Raw genomic sequence first — 12,295 nt, 5'->3', positions numbered from 1 at the left:
GGTATTGTTGCTTCAGAATAGCAGACCCTTTCAGGAGGAGCTCAAAGTACAGCCAGTGCTTCACTGCATCAAAATGAGCTATTTTTCATATAAAATAGGACCCCTGGTTAGCTACTTTTTGAGTTGTTCTAGCACATTTTGTTTATGTATAAGAATCTCTAGGAATGGACAAATAACATATGACCTGGGGGCAGGGCCGGCTGTAGGCAGGCATATATGAGGGGGCAGTCAGAAATGTGAAGGGGGCATCATATGTACACATTGTGCTCCAGCACTTGTTTCCCTTGTGCTCAGTGACGTGCCGTGACCACTAGGGTTGGGTAGGCACGTTGCAAATCGAGACCACTAATGTCAATTTCCTATGTTTCTGCTGGCAAGTGTTAATTCAATTGAAATCAATTTTATTTGTAAAAAGCAATTTCCAACAAAGTCATCTCAATGTGCTTATCAAAAGATAAAATCCATAATAAGAAAGAAAAAACCCAACAAGATCCACATGAACAAGCATTTAGCCATCTAACAAAATCAACATCATAAACACCATTTAAGAAACAATTATTTAATATAGCCTCCATACTCTCCCAACAAGATATATCTCATGACACGGCAGCGCATCCATTGTTTGTGTTGGAAACACAGAAACACAGAGAAAATGTCAACAACAACTCAGAACAACCTCAGTGAGGAGCATCCACAAAGCCAATCCTTCCTTTTGTTCCATTCACTGTAGAAAGTATGAAACATGTTCTGACCTTACCTTTGCTGAAGGTCTGGTAACTCAGGTGTTGGTCTCCCATCTTTTAAAAGCTGTTGTTTTTCTCAAAAAAAAGTTTCTCTATCATCTCTGGCTCTATCATCCTGCCTGTAGTGAACGTAGCAGCAGCGGTCACATGGCGTCTATTCACTAATGTATAGTGAACTTACGTACGTATAGCATTTAGCATAGCGCGGTTACGTCCAAAGGCAGCTCTCTACGCTGCCTTTGGACGTAAATGTTGTCATCTTGGGGACCTGACTGCGCATGTGCAAACACGTAAAAACACGCAATGGGAACGGAGGCAAAGGAGCAACGTGCCTTTGGGAGGGGGCGTGGCCTCCCTCTGACTTACAGCAGAGTGAGAAAAAAAAAAAAGAGACTGTGCAGCTGTTCCAGGAAATAGCGCTGTTTAGTAATTTGGGCTATGAAACGCACAAAATGTGGACACTTTCAAACTTATAGGTACTGTAGGCTATTGGAAATGGAAAAATAAATAATTTATAATTATATTATAATTATAACAAATAATAAAAATATCAATTCACCCTTGGGTAAGCACTGCCTACCTTGCCTACCCTGATGGCACGTCACTGCTTGTGCTTATAGTAACAGTGTTTTCTTCATTGAATTGAATTGTTAGCTATGTGTCCAACCTCAACCTAGAGAAGTGGATTGTACTTAGTCAGACCTCTACCTTCAGACCTGTCCAACTTGGATGTTCCACCTGAAGACTAAGCTCCTGCTGGTATAGCTCCGGGCTCGGAGGTGTGCCCTGGCCACCTGTGCTATGGCCCAGGAGTCAGCTGAAATGTGCACCTCAGCTCTGGTGGCGATGGTTGGGCTGTGTGTGGGTGGAGGGGGGGGGCAGGTAGTGCAGAGACCCTGTCTTCCCCTCTCTCCCCTCCTCCCCCTGCTCTTTCACATCTTCTACATGAGATATGATGAGAGCTTCCACCTGCTCCAGAGTTTCATCCTGTAAACGCATCCCCCAGGTTGCGTTTAGACCAGGATGAGGCTTTCTGGAAGGGGTCTCGCCAGTCTCCTGTGGGCATGCCCCGGAGGGCTTCAAACTCAGCCTTCACGGCCATCGTGTAGTGCAGTGATGTGTGATAAGGTTCGTGGCTGGTGAGGCACTGACTTTTCAGACTTACAAATATTTGAACCTATTTGTAGAGTAGCTTAAATTCACCATTCAATTGGCAGATTGCACATTGACTACTGATTGTGTTTTATATCTCATATCAACATTATTACACACACAGAGACATATTTGACCATGGAAGAGCGTTATAATCATAGTGCCTCAGAGAAGGGGCGCATTTGCGCTGCACCCTCATTGTTTTCTTAATTTGTCATGTGTAGTGCGGCGGCCCCCGGTCTGTGCGACGAACGCATATTATATAGGTGCGCTGCTCGCGGCTGTCATAGAAGCGTTCTGAAGAGCGCGGCGGGGCCCAGTGTGTCTCACGGTCCCGATGGTACGAGACCATTGTTCACCCACCCTCATATCCCAGTCTATCCATAACAGGAGTAAAACAGGCAAAAGGAAGAAAAAGCAAGCCGGCAACGTGACAATTAGATCCTTAACAGTACCTTCTTCAGTCAGGTTTGCTTGCTAATACATGTGTAAAAACGTGCAGGAACAGAGTGTAATAGATGCGTCTCTCGTGAAATCTGAGCATGAGTGATCATAATCTTTGATTTGAGGGGGCAAGACATTTATTTGAGGGGGCACTGGCCCCTCTCGCCCCTGCATAGAGGCGGCCCCGCCTGGGGGCCTGGGAATGAGCACCGGTATCACAGAAACACGTTTTTGGAGAGCTTTGGAAGTTTGTGTCCACATTGTGATATCACATGACGTTTTAATATTGCAATATCTTCTGGCACGATATATCGTCCCACGAGTACAAAAGAGAGATTGAGATGCATTAAAAACAACAAATCGATTGCCTCATTTTTTTTAATTTTTTTTTAAAGTTGATTAACCTAAAACTCTATATTTTCGAGAACTTAAAAGGTTGAATGACTAAATGGCTTTTTGTACTTTTTGTAAACAGTTAAATTAAAGTGCTATATGAATTAAGTTTATTTTTTAAATAAGACCTATTTGAAACAATATAAATAACAGGACGCTATCATTCTTGGCATGTAATTTGTACTTAAGTCGTGTTTGTAAGTAATGCTTACTTTTAAATAAATATAATTCCATTTACTCAAAAATTACTTGTTGCTCAAAAAGGAAGAAAATGTTACACCAACTTGACATAATTAAGTTAGTCGAACTTAATCTTTAATTACGTTGAACGTTCAAGTTTACAGTGCAGAAAGAGGCTCAGATACGACTTAAAATAACCACAAAGTATCAATATTGTTGAACTATTTGAGCATCAAATTTATTTAGAATCTTTATTTCTAAACAGTCATCTCGAACCAATAAGACATTGCTCTGCCAGTGCTGCAGAATACTGGGCTATAGACATAGTTTGATGAATCTTCTTTATCTATTTATTAATTTATTTTTAACTATATTTTAGTTTTTTAATTCAACTGAAATATAGTGCAAGGCAAGGTAAACAAAATGCAATAGAACATTTTCGTATGTTGCATATCAGTGTGGTTAGCACAGTTAGTGATGCTCTAAGAAGCTCACATATGTTATGAAAACTAGCTACGTGGTACCCCCCCCCCCCAATTGTCCACCGGAAAAATCAATAACTTGTTTGGAGCTCAAATGAAACAATCATCTGTTTCCAATGGACAGTAAGCAGCCACTCCAAATGAATTATTGCCAATTGTTCTTTATGTGGTGAGACACTGGCCAACAATCACCATGAATGATGAATTTCTGCAGATATTCGTTTCAGTGTCGGTCAATATAAACTTAAATCCTCCCTATTTTGTGTGTGTATGCTTTTGGACTACAATTGATTTCCTAGAAAGGATTTGTAGAATCGTAAAAGCATAAATTGCTATGCAAATGTCGTTCTAAAACTACAAGCCGTCACTGGTTGACAAAAAGGAACAATAGCTATAATAATAAAATACAAATCTAAAAGTTTTAGCAAAAAAGCTAGGGGAAGAATTATGTGCATACAGTATTCCAATTATAGTGACATAATGGACATGGACGTAAAGCGCAGACTCTAAGCGTTCATATGATGGTATCCACATTCAGACTGGATAAAGGGTTTAGGTTCTTAACATGGGCCACCCTAGTTCATAAGAGACTAAAAGTAATTGAAAAAATGACTCAACAGCCATTTCATGGGCAGGTGTGGGCAATTCCTTCATTATGTCATTTCGAAGGAAACGTATAAAAGGCCTGGAGTTGATTTGAGATGTGGTGCTTGCATTTGTAAGATTTTGCTCCGAAGACAACATGCGGTCAAAGGAGCTCTCCATGCATTTAAATTAAGCCATCCTTAAGCTGTAAAAACAGAAAAAAAACAATCCTTGAAATTGATACAATATTAGGAGTAGCTAAATCTATAGTTCCGTACATCCTGAGAAATAAAGAAAGCACTGGTGAACTTGGCAACGCAAAAAAAACCTGGACGTACAAGGAAGACAACAGTGGTGGCTAATCGCAGAATTATTTCCATGGTGAAGAGAAACCCCTTGACAACAGCCAACCACATTAAAAACCCTCTCCAGGAGGTAGCGATAGGCGTGTGATTGTCCAGGTCTACCATAAAGAGAAGACAGCATGAGAGTAAATACAGAGGGTTCACTGCACTGTGCAAGCCACTCATTATCCTCAAGAATTGGATTTTGCTAAAAAAACATCTAAAAAGACAGCACAGTTCTGGAACAACATTCTTTGGACAGATGAAGCTACGTACCGTACCGTTATTGTACCGTCACTACCAGAATGACGGTACAATAAAAGTATGGAGAAGACGTGGTACAGCTCATGATCCAACGCATACCACATCATGTGTAAAACATGGCGGAGGCAGTGTGGCACTTGGGTGACTGGTGTTTACCGATGATGGGACACAGGACAGAACCAGTCAGATGAATTCTGAAAGATTCAGGGACATACTGACTGCTCAAATCCAGCCAAATGGATTGGGCGGTGTTTCATAATACAGATGGACAATGACCCAAAACATACAGCCAAAGCAATCCAGGATTTTATTAAAGCAAAGCGGTGGAATATTATTGAATGGCCAAGTCAGTCACCTGATCTCAACCCAATTGAGCATACATTTCACATGTTACAAACTAAACTTCAGAAAGAAAGGCCCAAAAACAAACAGCAACTGAAAGCTGCTGCAGGAAAGGTCTGGCAGAGCATTAAAAAGGAGGAAACCCAGTGTCTGGTGATGTCCATGAGATAAAGACTCAGGAAGTCATTGTCATCAAAGGGTTTTCAACCAAGTATTAGAAAAGAACATTTTGTTTTCAATTAGTTTGATTTCATTTAGTTTGTCCAATTACTTTTGAGCTCCTGAAAAAAGGAGCTTGTGTTTAAAAATTGCATTAGTTCTTTAGATTATCTATCTATCTATCTACCTGTCTATCTGTCTGTATCTGTCTGTATCTGTCTGTATCTGTCTGTCTATCTGTCTATCTATCTATTTATCTAACTATTATTTTTATTAAAATGAATTGGAGGGGAAGAGCAAAAGTGCACAGTAATTATTTCAATTTACCCACGTTATATCTTGATCCCAGGAATCTTTGCACATGCTCATGTCTCCCACTGCGTTGTGTTAACCTACCTATTTCTCCTGTAAACGTTATGAATAATCAACTTTTGCTTCTGCTTCTATTTCCACGTTCACAATTGAAGTTGTACACATGCTATACATGTACAGTGCTGGAAGAAGGAAAGTTATTAACAGATGTAAAGAATCAGATAATTAAATACAAATGGTTTACATCAGACATGTCCAAAGTCTGGTCCGGGGGCCAATTGCGGCCCGTGTTCAAATTTCCACTGGCCCGCAGCCTCTGTCATGAAATCAATAATATGTGGCCAGCCGGCACCACTGACCACAGTTTTAAAAAAAAAAATACAAAAACCAATTTTAGATTTCACTGAATAAGACATTTGAATAAGAGAATTGTTGGTGTTTACATGTATTGAATATACAGTGAGCCTTTCATAGTGAATAATATGTAATGTTGCACTTGAACCTAGATATATTTAATATTCCAGGAAGTTTTTTTTTTTTTTTTTTTCCAGACATGTTTTCTTCATTTTGTGATCTTCACATAAAAAAGCAGTGATTTTAATATAAACTTATTTAGATTTATTTGTGTTCCATATGAATAAATGAGAAGTGTCCCATTTGCAATACAACATTCATAAACTAGTTTATTTGCATTTGATGTTAATGGTTCAAAGAATTTTAAGGTGAATGGTTGGCCCCCACACATTATCGCCTCGCTAAATCTGGCCCTCTTTTCAAAAAGTTTGGACACCCCTGGTTTACATAAAATGAAAAGGGTAAAATGGCTACTATTACAGTAATAATATTACCAGTAGTGATCTGCATCACTCAATTTACTATTTTTTAATAGAAACAGTGCATAACCTACACCAAACATTAACAATTTACAAAGTAATTTATTAAAATGCAATTACATCTTTAGGAAGAATGAATAAAATAGACACAGAACAATAAAAATAAAGATAAACTCATTAAAATTAATTTTCAGGACAAATTATGAGCAATATATAGACCATACAGAATTGAATGACTTAGTATACGCAACTGCTGTGGACGCGAACCCCTGACCACAGACATTTATGTATATAATTATAATTAGTTGCTCCGTGTACTTTATTTGGAAATATTGTCACTTCCGCTTGCATGTGTGTCACTCCCACATTTGACAGCTCAAGTGCTAAGCTCCGCCTTTCTCCCGAGAAAGTTTTGCATGAAGCTAAAAAGCTTGAAGACCACTTGGTTGCTGTAGAGTAGATAGCCTAATGTTTGCTAAAGGAAACCATTATCCTAACCCATTAAAGTATAGACATTTGTGTTTGGTAAAGTACACTGCCAATGCATAACAGCGTACTCAGTCATTGGTTATTGAATTAATACATTATTGCAACAAAACTGTTTGTATGTAACATGTGGATGAAATTACTTGAATGCCATCATTGCCTGTTGTAGAGTACACAATCCTAGAATTCTGAAACTCTTTATTTCAGAGTTTCATTATTTTGAAGTGCATTTGCGACACATTCAGTGGAAAACAGATATTTCCATGTTTGGATTTATAAAAGAAAAAAAAAAAACAAAAACCTTTCACAATCCTGTTTACTTTACACCTTCAGTTTCTCGTTCTCTATGGAGAAAGTCTGTGAGCCTTGTATGGGATGACATGCACATTCTCCAACCAAAGTTTTGCCTTTGACCAGTCGATGCTATATTAAGGTGTTATTAAGGCTGTCATTAAGTGTCGTTCGCTAAATTATGACACCTTTGGAGCTAAGGTCGAATTTTTTGGCGTTAGGTGGAGGGATCTTGTGGGGTCAGGGTGAGGGTTAACATTAGGAGTTAGTGTAATGAAGGGTTAAAGGTGCAGTCTGCAACTCTTATAAAAGTGACTTTTTGTCATATTTGCTAACGCTTTCACTATGTAAGGACAGCTTTACATGAAACTAGTAGTTTGTGTGAAGAAAAAAAAAGTAATATGCTTTGAACAGTGCATGTAATATTACTGTGATGCTGCTGTCTGGCTAACATTAGCTTGTTAGCTCCTCTGAGGGAGGGACTCTGGAAAGTTTGGAGACAGAGCAAGAGAGCAGCGGGGAGGGAGGAATCTGCAAGTTGCGGACTGCACCTTTAAGGTAATGAAGGGTTAGGGTTAAACTAACGAATGACAGCGTAATATCAGCCTTATGTGTAAAACTTCAAGTAAAGTGTTACCGTTTGTTTTTGTTGGTCGATGGGGATAAAATAAGGACTACATGCATTCCATCCTCTTCACTCTCCAAATCTGAATGTCTCTAATAAAGCTTGCTTTGTAGAGGCAAGCATTGTCATCTGGAAGGATAGAGTTCAGTGGAGATATGGCAAAGCCGTTGGTTACAAAGACTTATCCCCACATCTCCCTGCATTGAGATTGCCTCCAATAATGACAAGAATCTAAATAAGGCCCAGTAGCGCTTTAGCAAAGTATGCCAGTTGGTATTGGCAGTGAAGATTTTTGAGAATTTTTTTTATTGGGTGCAACCCACATACTCAGCTCTGCTGATCATCCCATAAATGTATGTTCATTTTAAATGTGGCACCATTTAAAAAGGGAATAAAGAGGCTTTCTAACTGTATGAGAAATAATTGGTCACACTTTATTTGAAGTTTTATGCATAAGGATGACATTATGCCGTTATTAGCATGAATACGGTGTCATGAAGGCTGTCATTAAGTGTCGTTTACTAAATTATGACACCTTTGGAGCTACATTGGAATTTTTTGGGTTAGGTGGAGGGATCTTGTGGGGTTAGGGTAACAAACGACACTCAATGACAGCCTTCATGACACCTTATTCATGCTTATGTCAGGTGTCATGTCAAATAAAGTGTTTATAATAATAATAATCAAACAAAAACATTTTCCTTATCTTTTGTGCTCGGTTTATATTAGATACAGTATGCAAGATCAGTGCTAATTGTAGATCATTGGATTGAAAATAAATCAAATAGACATTTTGTTGTTAACTCCAGGTCTTTGGAACCTTTCCTTTATACGATTTAGGATCCTTCGATATCCTGCAGCACCTCCTATTCAAATAAATGGCTCAACCTGACGCTGTGCAGCACTTCACAATGAGCCATTTATTTGAATCAGGTGTGCGGCAGGAGGGAAATATCCCCAAAATACAGGATGGTGGATCTTAAAGACACTGGCAGGTTGTGCTTTAAAACAATGGAGGTACTGGTGGGAATAAGTTCTTGGCTTGGCCCGTGTGATTTAGAAGTTCAGTTGTTACGGATAATGAGAAATGTTTGGAGAAGAATGAATGCAATCGGGGACTGGCCTCAGCAGTAGAAAATAGTAGAGACAATGCAAACTGAAATAAGAAGAATACAATATGCAGTGTTCTGCAATTACAAAAAACAATGAAAATGAGACGATTGATTTCTACATGGATATTTGAAAGACTGTCTAAAACAGGGATGTCAAATTTATTTTAGTTCAGGGGACAAATTCGGACCAGTCTGATCACTATCAGTTCAATTAAATTAGAAAAATCTTGATTTTGTTACTTGTTTTGTCTAATTTAGAGGAATTTTGTGGAATTATTTGTGGAAAAATTGCAAGATTTGTAGAACAAATTCAGAGTTCTTTCCACAATTTGCAATAAAAAATGACTGTATTCATGTGATATAAACAAAAGAAAACTGCAAGATTTTGGAGTTTCATTAAATTTGTGAATTTGAGGCAAAGTATCTATAACTTTATTACTTGGCCATTTACACGATAATTCATGTTTTTTTTTTTTTGGTCATTTTTACAAATCGGATGCTCTAAAGGGCCGTATTTGGTCCCCGGGCTTTGAGTTTGACACGTGTGGTCTAAAACGTAGATACTTTTTGAGAGACGCAGTACACAGTGGCATGTTTACATCATTCACCTCTTCGTCCTTGGAGGTCATCTTTTATTAATGTTCCATAAGCTGCTACAGCCATTTCCTCCACTGTTTTCCTTGTTAGTCGGTGACCAAAAAGACACATCAAGCCGTGTGTCACAGGGGAGCAGATAACTGTAGGCGGGGTGAGCGGGGGTCAGAGCATCCTGAGGGGGGTCGGCAGAAGGGAGGGAGGTGGGGGGGGGAGTTGTAATGGGAGACATAGGCGGTTAAATATCGGGGCGAGCTGTGGAATCCACAGGGAGCGGTGCATGGGGGGGCCACCTCACCGCGGGCATCCCCTGACCGCGTGTGATTGATGGAGAAGAGCTGACGAGCCAAGCTCCCAATGTCACTCTCCAATTAAATAACTCTCACCACTGAGCTACGCCTGCTATACCCCCCCCCCCCTTCCTCTACACACACACACACACACAATAATCTTCTCTCCTTCCAACGATAAACCTCCCCCATCTCCTCCCTTTCACCTCTTCTTTTATTATCATAACATGCTCTTTTTCTCGGTTCTCTTCCTCCATTCATCCTCTCTGACTCAATTCCTATTTAGTTAAGTTCTCTTTCCTGTTATCTACTACTTGACATTTTCCATTACGTTTCCTCTCAGTGGCTTTTGTTCTGTTTGTCACTCTTCCTCTTCATACTTAACAGTTTGCATCAGTTTTCTCTCCCTTGTCTTTAATTTCAATTCTGCTAACTGCATGCTTTTCCAGGTATGACAGACAGGGGCTGCTCTTTCTATTAGTTTGGGTCAGTGCTCACATCCCTGAATGACTGAGCAGACGAGATAAAAATGAGCTGCACCATTGATATGTGGAAAAAAAAAAAAAATGCAGGCAAAACTAATGAGGATTGTTCCTAAAATAATACAATTGTATATACATGGTATTATTACACCAATAAAGTCTAAACTGGTGCCACTGCAAAAGGCTTGAGGAGAGTATACTTTTCAAGCTTCGGTGGTATTTTAGTGGTGGTGTTAGTTTGTATGGTGTGTTTACTGTCACTAATAATTGAGACTCTAAGTCCAGGTTTGTACGAGAGAAGTTTTATACAAAAGGCTGACATTACGCTGTCACAAAGAGTTTGCTAAATTCTGAAGCCTTTGGAGCTATGTTGGCATATAGGGTCAGGTAGGGTTATGGTAACAAAGGGTTAGGGTAATGAATGGCATTTAATGACAGCATTCATGACATCTTGTTCATGCAAATGACAGCGTAATGTCAGCTTATTGTAGCCCATTGGATTGAAAATAACGCTGAAAATGGATGTTGTTCACTCCAGGTCTTGGAAATTAATTGTGACATTTTTGGGAGCTATGTTTGGCATTTTTTGGGTAGTAATGAAATGATCTAGTGGGTCATGAGCCCTCATGACACCTTATTCATGCTAATGACAGGGTTATGTCATAATAATGAAAGCTTAATGTCATCCTTATATATAAAACTTATATACAGTTATAGCTTATCTTAACAGCGCAAGTGGAGGCACATAGTTTGCTGGACGATGAGTAAATAACTTTTTAGGGTATTTTGTCTAGTTATGAGTATATTAATTTGTGTCTGTAATTGTCTATATTAGTTTTTCGTCAGGTGAAAAACTGATAATTAGGAATGGCAATACCACAAGCATCATATTCACAGATATTTGCTTTAAAATCTCATTTATTGCTAAAGTCAAACCTGCTCAGAATTTGTATCGTTTTCCCTTTATAACCAAGGCAGTCATTCGACTGTGTTCATGCCATCTGCTGCAGGAAAAAGGGAGGCAAATTTTATTATTGGTCTCATTGCCAAACACCCATAGTGTGTTGGTTTCTGACTCTCCTACCGCCAACTTATTTGGTCAAACTCTTTAGATGCTTCAGTCCAGAGATGCTGAGTGTTCCTCAGTGTTACACTCAGATATACTATACAGCCGCCCCAAAAGCCCGCAGCTGGGGGTTCCCTACAGTAGCAGAGATGAGAGGAAGAGAGAGGAGAGAGGAGCGAGAGAGAGAGAGAGAGAGAGAGGAGGAGGAGAGAGCGATAGAGGGGAGGGAGAGAGAGAGAGAGGAGAGAGAGAGAGGAGAGCGAGCGGAGGAGAGGGAGAGAGAGCGAGAGAGAGGAGAGGGAGAGAGAGAGCGAGAGAGAGAGAGAGAGAGAGGAGGCGAGGAGAGAGAGAGGAGAGAGGAGCAGGAGGAGAGAGGAGGAGAGAGGGAGAGAGGGAGGAGAGAGGAGAGAGGAGGAGAGAGCTGAGAGAGAGAGAGAGAGAGGAGAGAGAGATGTCGAGAGAGGAGGAGAGATGGGAGAGGAGAGATAGAGAGAGAGACGAGAGAGAGGAGAGAGAGAGGAGACGGAGGAGAGAGAGAGAGAGCTGAGAGAGAGAGAGAGAGAGAGAGAGAGAGAGAGAGAGAGAGACTCGGACTTGCAACATCTCTACCGATGGTGAGCATTTACGCGTGATCCAGTGACACGTCTCCAACATCCTTGCTCTGCATTCAGGACTAATTTATCCAGAGAAACTTTCAAACTCGTCTTTTTTTTCTTTTCTTTTTTTTTTTTTCCTTTTTTTTTAATTTTTTTAACCCCCTAACATCACACTGTTTCCTGCTTGGAGAAAAAGCGTTCAACTTTTCCCCGCAGACACAATCTGTGCCGCGGTGAAGTTATTATTCCATCCCTGGGTGAGTACCAGCTATACATCCTCAATGATTTCAGCTGTGCGCACTCACTTAGTCTTTCATTCTCATCCATCCACACCGCATTTTCTCTTCATGTGTGTGCTCTTCCTGGCATGCTGTGGGTTTTTGTCCCGTGGTTTTATTGTGTGATTAGTATTCCGCGGACACACAGGCTTCCTGCGGCGGCGGCGGCGCATGGCGCACAGAGCTGTTTACTGTCCGCGGTGGCAAACCGTGCGCCCGTTTGCCACCAATCCTCCCTCTTC

General features: G+C 40.2%; 1 protein-coding gene across 1 annotated transcript in view; it reads left to right on the top strand.

The window, feature by feature from the left end:
• Positions 1–11,923: 11,923 nt before the first annotated feature.
• Positions 11,924–12,295, top strand: part of LOC114454050 (cadherin-7-like) — a 192,430-nt gene continuing 192,058 nt past the window's right edge. Inside the window, exon 1 of the mRNA XM_028434147.1 lies at positions 11,924–12,032. The gene's annotated coding sequence lies outside the window, so the exon portion shown is untranslated. The remainder of the gene's footprint in view (positions 12,033–12,295) is intronic.

This window comes from Gouania willdenowi, chromosome 20 (genome assembly GCF_900634775.1).
Source record: "Gouania willdenowi chromosome 20, fGouWil2.1, whole genome shotgun sequence".
In the NCBI taxonomy this organism is placed as follows: domain Eukaryota; kingdom Metazoa; phylum Chordata; class Actinopteri; order Blenniiformes; family Gobiesocidae; genus Gouania; species Gouania willdenowi.
This window is presented reverse-complemented; position numbering and strand designations above follow the sequence as displayed.